At 35.0% G+C, this 12,892-nt stretch overlaps 1 pseudogene; it reads left to right on the top strand.

Annotated features, from left to right (window-relative positions):
- Positions 1 to 409: 409 nt before the first annotated feature.
- On the top strand, positions 410 to 5,136 carry LOC132036155 (G-type lectin S-receptor-like serine/threonine-protein kinase At4g27290; annotated as a pseudogene).
- Positions 5,137 to 12,892: the final 7,756 nt, after the last annotated feature.

The following is a 12,892-nucleotide window of genomic DNA, read 5'->3' as shown; positions in this document are numbered from 1 at the left end:
TTTCAACCCCTAAAATGACCGAACGTATACGTATCCTTGATGTATTGAGCCTACATTATTGTACGCAGAAAAAAAATCAGGTTTTATATAAAATATTGACGTTTCGGAGTCTTGACACATGACTAATCATTGATCAAAATATGGAAAAAAAAACACTAAGTGTTGCAAAAAATAAAGTTGACCAATTTTTTTCATTTTTTTTTTGGTACTGTTTCTATAACGCAGTATTTTACTGTGTTATAGAATTTTTTTTTTTTAATTGCTTCTATAATGCAGTAAAATACTGCGCTATGCCTCCGTCTCATCTTGTTTTAAGCGCGATGAAAATTATTTTGTAACATTTTTTTTTATTGGAGTGTTTTGGTTCAAAGTGGTTTTTTTGGGGGCATTTTGGTTCCGAACTCTTAGGACATATATTCCTGTTACTAAATTATTCGAAACCAAAGCAGCCAGTACTTGAAACTGCCTCTATAAAAAGCTAAAGTTTTCATAGCCTTGGACCTTTGAGGCTTTGACTCCTTTCATATAATTCTTTCATATGTTAGCAAGATCAAGTGGTGGTGAGTCCTACCACGTTTGTTCAGTTTCTTCAATATGCTGCATTGACATAGAGAAATTTTGGATCTCAAAGCATGAAGGCATTACTAAGGGAAAGTTTCTGCTTATCATTGCTCCTGCATTTGTGTTCCATCCAGCAGAGCTTTGGCGCTACAGATACCATAACTACAACTCAATTTTTGAGAGATGGAGATGCCAATATTTCTTCAACTGGTGGAACTTTCGAAATGGGGTTCTTTAGTCCAGGTAATTCGGAAAATCGCTACGTGGGTATGTGGTACAAGAACATATTTGTTAAGACAGTAGTGTGGGTTGCCAATAGAGAAGCTCCTCTAACCAATAGATCAGGTATCTTGAAAGTAATAAAGCCAGGACTTCTTGTCCTTCTCAATGGCACTAACAATGTTTTGTGGTCAACTAATACCTCTAGATCTGTGCAGAATCCTGTCGCGCAATTGCTAGATTCTGGAAATTTTGTTGTGAAAGAAGCTGGTGATGATAGCCCCGGGAATTTCCTATGGCAGAGTTTTGATCACCCAACTGATACACTATTAGCAGGCATGAAGCTTGGTAGGAACTTTGTAACTGGCAGAGAGGTGTACTTGTCATCATGGAAGAATGAGGAGGATCCAGCTCCCGGTGATTATACATACCACTGTGATCCTTCTGGTTACCCACAGACTATTGTGAAGAAGGGCTCAGATGTTGTATATAGCTCTGGACCGTGGAATGGTCGCTATTTCAGTGGAACACAAAACTCAAGAGAAGGTCCTTTCTATACATATGGAGTATATTCAAGTAAACCAGAGGTGTATTTTGTATATAAGCTCACATCTTTAGTTCTCGTGAGGTTGACACTAAGTCACAATGGAGTCCTACAGATTTGGATTTTGGGTGACAGAAAAGGTTGGGTGCCTTTAGTCTTAATACCTGCAGATAAATGTGATATGTATAACTTGTGTGGCGCATATGGTAGTTGCAACAGTCAAGATTCTCCACTGTGTGGGTGCTTAGACAAATTTGTGCCCAAAAATAGTGATGCTTGGAAAAGGACAGATAGGTCAGGTGGCTGTGTTCGGAGAACTGAACTAAATTGCCTTCAAAAAGACGTATTTTTGAAGTATTCGCATATCAAATTGCCAGACACACGGAATTCCTGGTCCAATGTGACTATGACACTAGAAGAATGCAAGAATATCTGCTCTAAAAATTGCTCTTGTATGGCTTACTCCAGTTCTGACATACTCAATGGAGGAAGTGGATGCTTATTGTGGTTCAAGGATCTGCTTGACATTCGGCAGGGACCCAGCGGAGGGCAAGATATCTACATTAGAATGGCTGCTTCTGAATCAGGTTGGCTTGTCGCTGCTTAAAGATTATTGATGGATTACCTGAAGATAGTAAAGGAATTTATGGTTGGCACTTTGAATAAAGCAGACTAGTTTTGTGCCTATGCTTGTAAGCATCTAGTACTATCAACTGCCAACTCCTACCATATATAGCCAGGAACTAACAAATTATAGGAAAGTGACTACTTTAGAGTGTTGGTCCGAACTTATAAGCTGAATCTACAAGCATAATGACTGGTTAGACCCCAGTCACTTTTTTGGAACTAATTGATAAGCACTTAGTTTTCTATAGAACAAGCAGTTGATATGACTTGCATTACACAAGGAATTCTAGAACCTTTACAACTCAATATCAACAAATTAAAAATGGCATGCCCCCAAAGGCTTGCAGAACCTTTTATAACTCAAAATAGAAAATCATCTCCCCCATGGATAGGAAAGATTGCAATTTATTATTTATCTTTGTTGAAATGATACTTGCAGATAGTTTGGAACAATCAGGTGAAAAGAAAGGAAAAGTACTTTTCTGGATTCTACCATTATCAGCTGGTGTGATTCTGGTATTCCTTAGTCTGCTGATCTACCATAGAAGAAGGAAGAAGGCTTTAGAGCTCAAAAACAAAGGTAAGCTGGATACCCATTTTTTTATTAACATCTAAGCAAAATAGAAGAATAGACATTTAAATAATAGTGAAAATAACTTCCATAGTTGTCTGATATTTGCAACTAAAACAACATTCACTTCATTAGCTTTTTCTTATGAAAAAAATTATGTCATTTGTTTTTGGAAGCAGGATGTGGTGGCAATTACAAGATGGATTACAACAGTGGCAATTGCGCTGAAGAATTTGAAATACCACTATTTGCCTTATCTACCATAGCAAAGGCTACCAATAACTTTTCAATTGACAGACAGATTGGAGAGGGGGGCTTTGGACCTGTTTACAAGGTATACACACTCAAGGCCTGGTCCTTCAAAGTAAAGTTTAATCTTTAGATACAATATAGGAGTTGGATGATCAAAGGCATAATGACATGAAGCTTTGCGTTGTGAAACCAAAAAGAGACTTATACAATAGCTGAGGGAAGAAAGGTGCGGTTAGGGAGGAATGTCTTTCTGGTGCATGAACTTGTACATAATCCCAAAAATTTAGAATGTATCCAGGAACCACTATCTTAGCTATTCCAATGAATGTTATCTAACAATTAGCTCTAGTCACTCAGCCGAGAGCCTTTAGCATAATCAAGAATGTGCTGAAGGAGTAACCCGTTACTGAATGGGTGGAATTGCAGATAAAGTGTTGAGGATATAGTTTGTTCCCCCGTCAAAAGGGCAAATATTTCTTAGACTTCATCATTTTAAAGAAGATTGTCATAGGGCTAATTGCTAAATTGAAAATACAATGAACTTACAATAGCAATTTGGTCAGTGACCCAAATTTGTGAGCGGAGCTTTTGATCAAGTTACATATTAACATGCAGAGATTGTGATGTTTAGGGCATACTTGAAGGAAAGGAAATAGCTGTCAAGCGGCTGTCTAGAACTTCCACACAAGGAGAAAATGAGTTCAAGAATGAAGTTGTATATATTGCCAAACTTCAGCACAGGAATCTGGTGAAGATTCTTGGCTGCTGCATTGAAGGGGAAGAAAAAATGTTGATCTACGAGTACTTGCCAAATGGGAGTCTTGATTCATTTATATTTGGTACAACTTCTCAATCCAATATTGTGCATTTGAATAATAATTGCATTTCAGAGAATTAATGCCTATAGGAGTACTTCACTGATTTTTTCACTTCAAAAGCCCCATAAAGCAGGAAAAAAACATTTAAGGAGAGAACTAAGACCCCAGCTGTATACAGGGGAGACTAAGACCCCAGCTGTATATAGGGTAGATTTTCTGTGTTTAATATATATTAACATAAACATATGTAAAAGGTAGCCCAAACTTTTCTAGGTTCGATTCCCATCAACAACATTATTTTTTATATTTAGCTTTTGTTGTTTTTTTTGGAACCCCCATCAAGGCAAGGTATAAGAGCCTAGACCAAACTTTTGTATTATTTTTGACTGATTTTGTTCTAGGTTCTAATACTACTTTCCACTATACCTACTTAGTGTGTTAATGACCCAACATTATTTCTGCAGATGACACACAAAGCAAGGTATTAGACTGGCCTAAGCGATTTCACATTATCAATGGTATAGCTCGGGGACTTATGTATCTGCATCAAGATTCTCAATTAAGAATAATTCACAGAGACCTGAAAGCTAACAACATCTTGTTAGACAAGGACATGAATCCAAAGATATCAGACTTCGGTTTAGCAAAAATATGTGAAGAGGATGACATTGGAGCCAAGACAAACCGAGTTGTTGGAACATAGTAAGAACCTTCTACTGGGTAGTTAGAAATTTGAACCTAAGAAGAGTCTTGAGATATTAGGTATCTTTTCCAGCATTAGTAATTCTATTTTTTGTTTACATATTTGTGCAGTGGGTACCTCTCACCGGAATATGCATTGTATTTAGCTTTGGTGTCTTAATATTGGAAATTGTGAGTGGGCAAAGCAACAGAAGATTCTCTCATCCAGACCACAACCTGAATCTACTTGGACATGTAAGATTTGATTGGTTTTATTTTACTTATCCTTTGGTGCTATATTATCTACTAGTAACAGATATCTGCAAAGCTAGTCAGTCCTAATAATCTAATAATCTTGTAAATCTACAGGCATGGAAACTCTATAAAGAAGGTAGGTCAACAGAAATACTTGATGAACACCTAGGTGATTCTTGTTCAACACCAGAAGTGGAACGATCAATCTGTGTTGGTCTATTATGTGTCCAACAATGTCCTGAAGTATGTCTTCTGCGGTTATGATGTTAAACAACGAAGGTGTATTGCCACAGGCTAAACGGCCAGGTTTTTACATAGAAAGAGATGCACCGGATGGTGAATTATATGCACTGCGTACACAGAGTCAGACCCCCATCACAATATTAGCTGCCCGATAAGAAAATATTGGTTCAATTGCTTCCAACAAGCTTGCAGTTGTAATAACCTTTTCTTTAATTCTTTGTACAGATGTGGTGAAAAATATTTCCATATGGTTTTCCTTTATTGGTGTATCAACTATATCAAACTGACTCAAACATTTGTAAATATGAAAGCTTGTGGGATTACACTGGGTATGTTGTTGTTGAAAGCTTGCTGATTGGCTGTCACTTCTCAGTCTCGTTTAATTTTGTTTCTTCATTATATTTAATACTATACCCTCACTTTGTTTGATAGAGTAATTTGCTTCTGTTTAGTAACTTCCAATATAAGTTGAGTCGTGATATTTAACTAAGCAAAATTTGATGTTGCAATCAGTTTATTAATAAACATTCTGGGATTAGTAAGAGACTGGTCACATCAATCAAGTTGAAGAACAGCTTGATGAAGTAAGTGAGATATCACTAAAACGCCTCAAGAAGACGCAGAAATTACAAAAGAAAGAAGTGTCACAAGACTAAGGAGCTGACAAATTCCAAAAACTAATCAGAGTTATTTACAAGGGAGAAGTTAACCAAAAATCAAGTTCAAGAACATTCATCTCAAATCCAAACACAAGATTCATAGACTAAGATGATGTTTTGTCAGACTCTAAAACTGTTCTTAACTACGGTGATTTTTTTTTTTTTTTTTTGGAACTGGTAACTTTGTATTCCTCAGCCTTAAGGGATATGCCAGCAACCTCCAAAAAGTGAGCTACACTCTGCAATCTTTACCAATGGATTTTGTCTGTCACGACAATCATTTTTTTTCTCTTCTAGCGTACTCCATCTGTCCCAATTTATACGACAATCTTTACAGTTTGAAATGTCCCAAAATGTTCATTCATTCCAATCTTATACAACTCACAACTTTCAATAAATCAAATTCGTTAAAATTATTTTGATTTTAAACTTTGATAAGATATTTTCTTAATCAAACTCTCTTTTTAATCACTGCTTATAGTATTTCCTTCTACTATCACTAATATAACCTATAAATAAAAATTACTCCATCTCTAATCATAAACAGCTATTTAAAACAGGAAGGAGGGAACAACAAGTTACAGTTAACTATACTATATCATTTTAGTTAAAGCAAAAATTAACGTTAATTGAAGAAATTAAGGACCAATTGCAATAGCATTTCGTCATTGATGGAACAAAAATAATGTACCTCGAGGTAGTGAACACCGAATTTTGGTTGGACTAACCTGACTATGAGCACTGGGAAAGGAAGTGGAAATTATCAGAGATTTCATACAAAAGGTGCAAATTCAAATATGGAATATCACATTAATTTTATAAATTAAAGATGAACTTTGTATAGTCAATGACTTATAGAAAAACACTTGACCTTCATTGTAACCCTGACTTCGATTTTCAGAATAATACATTTCAAGCTATTTATATCTATTACTCCCTCCGTCAAAATTTATGTGTCACCATTTGATTTGGCACGAAATTTAAGAAAGAAAAAAATATTTTTAAAGTGTGTGATTCAAAACAAATCTTATATAAATGTTTGGCTATAAATATCTCAAAAAGTTAAATTATTTTTAAATATAGGAAGGTGACATATTTTTAGAGACAGACAAATGGTGCCACATAAATTAGAACGAGGGGTATTAAATTACTCTATTTGATCACTGTGAAAAAGATTATAATATACCGGATCGATGATGGGGCAAAACGAAAGAGTCAATAATGAGGAGTTTAGTTGGGTTTTTCCCGCCACTGAGATGCAATTCATCTGATGTATGTGTGTTTTTCTTTGAACATATACTTTTTCTTGTAGAATTGCACAGATAACTTTTGTTTTTTAAAAAGGTTTTGCAAATATAGCCTCCCTCTTCACAAGCGGAAGAAAAAGAAGAAGAAAAAAAAGAAGTCTACTGCTGCCGGTTTTGTTTACTTTAAAAAAGTTTGGTCATAGTTTTTTTCCTTTTTTATGGAGGTTCTGTAAGTTTAAACCAAGCCTAATATCGTTAATTTTTTTGCACGGGTTGTCCGTCAAAGGTGCTGGTCTTTAATTTTGGTTTAAAATGTGATCCGAGGTTTCAAAAAATAAAATAAAAAAATGTGGTCTTTTTTTTTTTTTAAAAATATTAAAGGTCCTACTTTTGTCCGAATAGCTTCTGATATTCTCGCCTTGCGAAATTTTTTTTTTTTTTTTGTAACCCGAATTTTTAGGTGAAGGAAAAAATAAAATAAAAAATTATAGGGCAAATTGCCCAACGTTTGAACTGGAACAACCTTAGTCCAGTACCTTAATTTTGTCGGTCATTTGCACTTTTGTCCTATTTTGTGCTTGTCTTTAAGTTTTGACCCTCAATGCAAATAACATTTTTGTGGGATATAAGTTTATAATTTTACAAAAAGGTCCTACTTTTGTCCGAATCGAAAAAGGCTTAATTTTTTGCAAAATTCTTTTTACAATATTCAACTCGCATTCACGTAAATTTTCTTTTTGATCTACAGGATTAAAAAATTAATGAATACACTAACCAATACAAAGAAATAAATTTCACTATATTCATTTGTATACACTTATTTTACAAGAAATAAAATTAAGGATAAAAATTACAAGAAATAAAAAGACAAATTCTAGCCTGGAAATAAGGACAATCGTCGGAGAGAGAGAGAGCGCAAATTGCCCATTACCGTTTGAACTGGAACAACCTTAGTCCAGTACCTTAATTTTGTCGGTCATTTGCACTTTTGTCCTATTTTGTGCTTGTCTTTAAGTTTTGACCCTCAATGCAAATAACATTTTTGTGGGATATAAGTTTATAATTTCACATTATAATAATTTATGCTGACGCACTTAAAGAACTTATATTCCACTAGACATAAGTTTGACTTTAATGGGTAAAATTAAAAACAGCAAAAGCCAGCCCATTTGAAGAACAAACCGTGCAATTTCTTCTAATTTTGTTCATATTTTCCTGTATAAATTATTCAACTTATTCTACAAGTTTAGCTCGGTGCTTGAAATTTGCAACACAATTGATGAGAGCACAAGTCACAGAAAAACGCTTTTATTCCAATAAACTTATAAAATCTTTTTGATTCCTTCTACGCTATCTATTACATCTCCCTCTTAACTTTGATTCCCGTGGGAACAAAATAGTTTCAAAGGCTTGAAGGAGATAGCGTCATTCAAAAGGAATTGAGCGTCATTCAAAAGGAATTGATAGGATTTTCTCTCTGCGATTATCTCCTACAATAAGATAAGAGGTAAGAAGCAAGGAAAACTATGTGAATCATCTCTTGTGCTATAGTCTAGTATATGTGTCAAAGAGCGAATTCTCTTGCAGCGGATACGGGGCATGCCCTTGAGCCTATTGATTCAATTCCTAGCTAGTCATGTCTCTTTCCTTCACTTAAACACAACCTAACATTCTCACCTATACAGATTTTTTCAATCCATCAAGAATGAAATTAATATCACCTGAACACAGACATATTCTCATACAACAATCAAGTTCTTCAGTCTACAGTATTAATCAAAGTCAAGGTACACCCCTAACGGATTGAAGATGATAGTTGTTGAATCAGAAGTAGATCACCAATGTGATAAATATTGTGAGAAAGAACAGACAAGGAGAGAATTATCTCCTCATGAGTTTCATTTTTCCGCTGGTGAAATGGATGGTTATTTTTTTTTATTTTTTTTTTGATGGGACAAATTTAAAGAATGGTCTCAAAAGAGGTCATAAGGTGAAATTTGTTGCTTCTTTGTCGTCCCCAGCCCAAGTATGATGAACAACGGGAAAAAAATATAACTATACAAAAATATAAAAATATTTATAAAATGTTAGCAGAATTATTTAGTAAACATTCAGTAGCAATTGGAGTTATATACCATATCAAATTACTCTCCATTAAAAGTATACGGCTGCATGAGCACTAACAAACAAACTGATTTCTTCCTATTTTCTTGCTCAAAGATTTCTCCTGATCTCAAGACACCTTCCTCTCCATTTTGGTAAACCAGCTTTTGCTAATTATATGTGGTACGCTTCAGATATAAAAAAACTTATATGATACATCTTCTATAAATAAATATTTTATTTAATTAAAAAGAATCACAAAAAGTGCTCTGAAATAACAAACTTATCCCATGAATATAGAATTGTAACCTTTATATCCATAAATTTGTACTAGAAATATAACAATAATTTGAATTTGTCATATACTATAAAATACGTGGTATATTTTAGATATAAAAAATTTGTACCATCAAAATACATGGTATATTTTAGATATAAAAGTTTTATACTATGTATACATTACATATATAAATTTATGTATAACAAAAAAAAAAAATTAAAATTACTTTAGATATAAAAAATTTATACCATGAATATATTCCAATAAATCTATAAAAGAAATATAACAATAATTCGACTTTGCCATGTTTTAACATCTTTGACTTTATTTGTTATACCCCGTACTTTGTACGTTGGAATATTCTAAGTTGGTTGCGACAAGTTATGGACAAGACTTTTAATTTTCGGTTTTGTTGATTTTTTTGTTTTAATGCACAAGTTGCATATTCATCTTTTCATTGGTATGGAGTGTTAAGGGTAAATTTGGAATAAGAAAAATTTGGGGTTAAAAGTGAATTATGGAAAGTTAAGCATTTCATGAGAATTTGGGGGCTAGAAGTGAAAATTTGGAAACTTGTTATTTCATGAAAATGGCCATATGTGGCCATGTGTAGGGTGTGGGCCATAGGGCCACATGTGCAAATTATATAAGTAGAGAAAGATGACTAATCTAATCATCTTCATCATTTTTCATTCTCTAGAAAAATCAAGAAACTTGGAGAGCACAAGTTGAAGGCCATTCGGCCATGAAGGAAAAAATGAAGACCAAAAGATAGCCACCAAAAAAATTATTTATTCTAGCTTTTCAACTCTTTGGAAGGTGCTAAACAACATGGAGTAATTGTTAGAGCAAACAAATCCCTTGTTCATGCAATTCCCAACCCTAGCCAAGTGAAGAACAAAGTGGAAAGGGTGAGTTTTAATCCTCTTTTTAATATGTTATGAATGGTTTGTGTATGTTGTGGAGTGTGGAAATGAATGGGAATCATGAAATTGGAGTGTTGTTGTTGTGGCCGTGAAGGTGCTATGTGTTGTAGGAATAGTGAATTGATTTATTTAGTATGTTTGGATTGTTGTTGTTATAGATTATGTGATGAAAAATGAAGGTTTGATGGTTCAAAGTGAAGTTGAAATCATGTGGGCTGTTTTGGAACCTAATGTGATCTTAATATGGTCTCTTGTATTTTTTAGATTAATGTTGTTAAAGTATGGATTGTTAGTATGGTTTATGAATTTGGAAGAAAAGAAATGTGTTGTTGATGTTTTCTTGAATTTGGAAGGTTTCGGGTTGCCTTATGTTTTGGTTGGGTTGTTTTGAATAGTTTTGTGGATTGTTGGAAATGTTATTGAATCATGTTTGAATAGTTTTGGGTTGGTATTTGAACGCGTGAGCAATGATGTTGGATTGATTATATATGTTGATTTGAACGTAATTGGAATGTCGTCGCATTGCGCGAAAAGAAAGTTGTTGATGTTAAAGTGCGTTTTGAATTAATGGTTGATGTTGTTAGAATGTTTGTTGGTATTGTTGTTGATGAATTTGGCGGTTGAAATCTCGGGGTTGTTGCATTTATAGGAGAAATGCTGCCCAAATTTTTGTAGATAAAAGTGATGGCATGAAAATGGGATTCCGAGGTGCCTATGACTAATGTTTGGTGTCTAATGACGTGTTGTAGATTGTGAGAAGCCGAGACTTGAGTTTGGATTAGCTTAGGAAGCAATCAAGGTATGTGAAGCTTACCCTTCTTTCTTTTTGGCATGTCCTAGACGCAAGTAAGTTGTGATATGTTATGAGCCTTGGGGATAATTCTATTCTTAAAAATCCGAACATGTTTCTGATTCATATTCGCTTCTTGATGTTGGCCTCCTTAATGTGGCCAAGCTATGGTCCGTATGTCCTTGATATGATTGGATTTGAAATGATGTGTAGACGGCTTGTTCCGAAAGGATCTCATGTCAAAAATGTCTGTAACTTTCATAGACAGAACCGGATTGCTTTGATAAGTTCGCAAACGATTCTTATTCGTTTCTTGATATTCGTATTCTTAATGCGGTCGAATTATGATCCTTATGTCTTTTGTGTGATTAAATTTCTAAGGTTTTCAAAAGAGATTTATTTTCAAAAGAGTTTTGTTCCTAAACGATTCCGAAACTACGAACGCCCGTAACTTTCAAGAAAGGGCTCGGATCGCTTTGATATTTTCGCAAATGACTTCATGACGAGTAAGGACTTTAATTTTTATAGACGGGCCCGGGTTGGGTTGACGCTCGTCCGTAGGTCCCGCGACCTTTCTATGTTTGGTTCTAATGACCTATTTTTGAAAGAACTTAATACGACTATCTTTCCGACCCCCGAGTATGATTATTTATTTTTCGGTTGAGTCTGAAATAAGGATTTTTGTGTATGTGATTTTGATATGTGACTATGGTTTCGAAGTTCGGTTTGATATGTTCCCGAGTGATGTTCGGAAGAAAATCGATTTATTTCTTGTTTTGGTTTTTAAATAATAGTTCGCTTTGGTGATTGTTGAGTTTGTAATAATGATTTCTATGCATATGGCTACTTACGATTCTCGCTCGTGCGTTTGTTGTTACATCCTTCGGATCCGAGTAGGTTATTATCGTCTTGTATGATACGAAGTATGATGTGATTCGAAGTATGATGTGATTTCGAAGTATGATGTGATATGCGATATTGACCATTGGACTTTTGACCGCGGTATGTGATATGTGATATTGCCGTGGACATTTGACCGCGTTTGCGACGATTTGGACTTTTGACGCGGTATGTCGGGTTTCGGAGACATGAAATCTTCTGGAGTATGATGTGTTATGGCGCCCGAGACAGGAGGGGCGACCATGTTCTGTCTGTCGGGTCCTATTGTGGACCGTATGTGTTATGTGATATAGTATGCGATGATTTGATGATATGATAATCTGACATGATATGATATACGATTATATGATGTGATATATGATTATTATATGATATATGGATCGGGCCGTACGTTCCTCGGCATTCGGTTAACGTCAGTTTATATGGTATGTTCTATTTTCTGTATATGTGTGATATTATTTGGGTATTTGGCGCGGATATATGTGTGATATTGATGTATTAGCGCGGTATATATTTGGTCGCAGTATATATGTGTGATATTGATTATTTGGGTATTTGGCGCGGTATATGTGTGATATTGACGCGGGTATTTGGCCGCAGTATATATGTGTTTGATTTTCCGTATGTATGAGACAGAAATGTTTTTCAAAAGAAAGCGAAGCATTTTGGCATCTGATTATCATATTTGTCTTTTGTATCTCTTATGCATGATTTGTATGTCAGATGCAAGCACTTTGGTATTCCGGCTATTGTGCTCACGTTCGTCCTCCTTATTCGGTTATGACTTCGTTTCGTATGCCATGCTTTACATGCTCGGTACATATTCGTACCGACCGTCTTTCTTCGGTGCGTTTCATGCCGCGCGGTACCCCGATGAGTAGGTGATGTCAGCAAAAGATATTCCGGCTGGATTGACGAGCTCCATTTCCTCCGGAGTGCCACCGATGTCCGAATGCTTTTGTATGGTATCTGGAGTTATGTTAGAGATTTTGCAGACAGTGTCGTGTGTATGATATGTCAGTTTTGTAAGCGGCTATGTAAGCCGATGCATTATTATGCATTATGTTACGAACTTCATATGTTTACAGATTTCATACGATGCTAGTTTTATTTGATTTGACAAAGATGAAAGGCATGTTTGTTTTCCAAAAAAAATTTATTTATGTACTTATGATATGATTTGAGGGCCCAGCATGTTTATGAGTATTGTGAGAGT

This window comes from Lycium ferocissimum, chromosome 11 (assembly GCF_029784015.1).
Source record: "Lycium ferocissimum isolate CSIRO_LF1 chromosome 11, AGI_CSIRO_Lferr_CH_V1, whole genome shotgun sequence".
NCBI lineage: Eukaryota > Viridiplantae > Streptophyta > Magnoliopsida > Solanales > Solanaceae > Lycium > Lycium ferocissimum.
The sequence above is the reverse complement of the archived record's forward strand: the minus strand, read 5'-3'. Positions and strand labels throughout refer to the sequence as shown.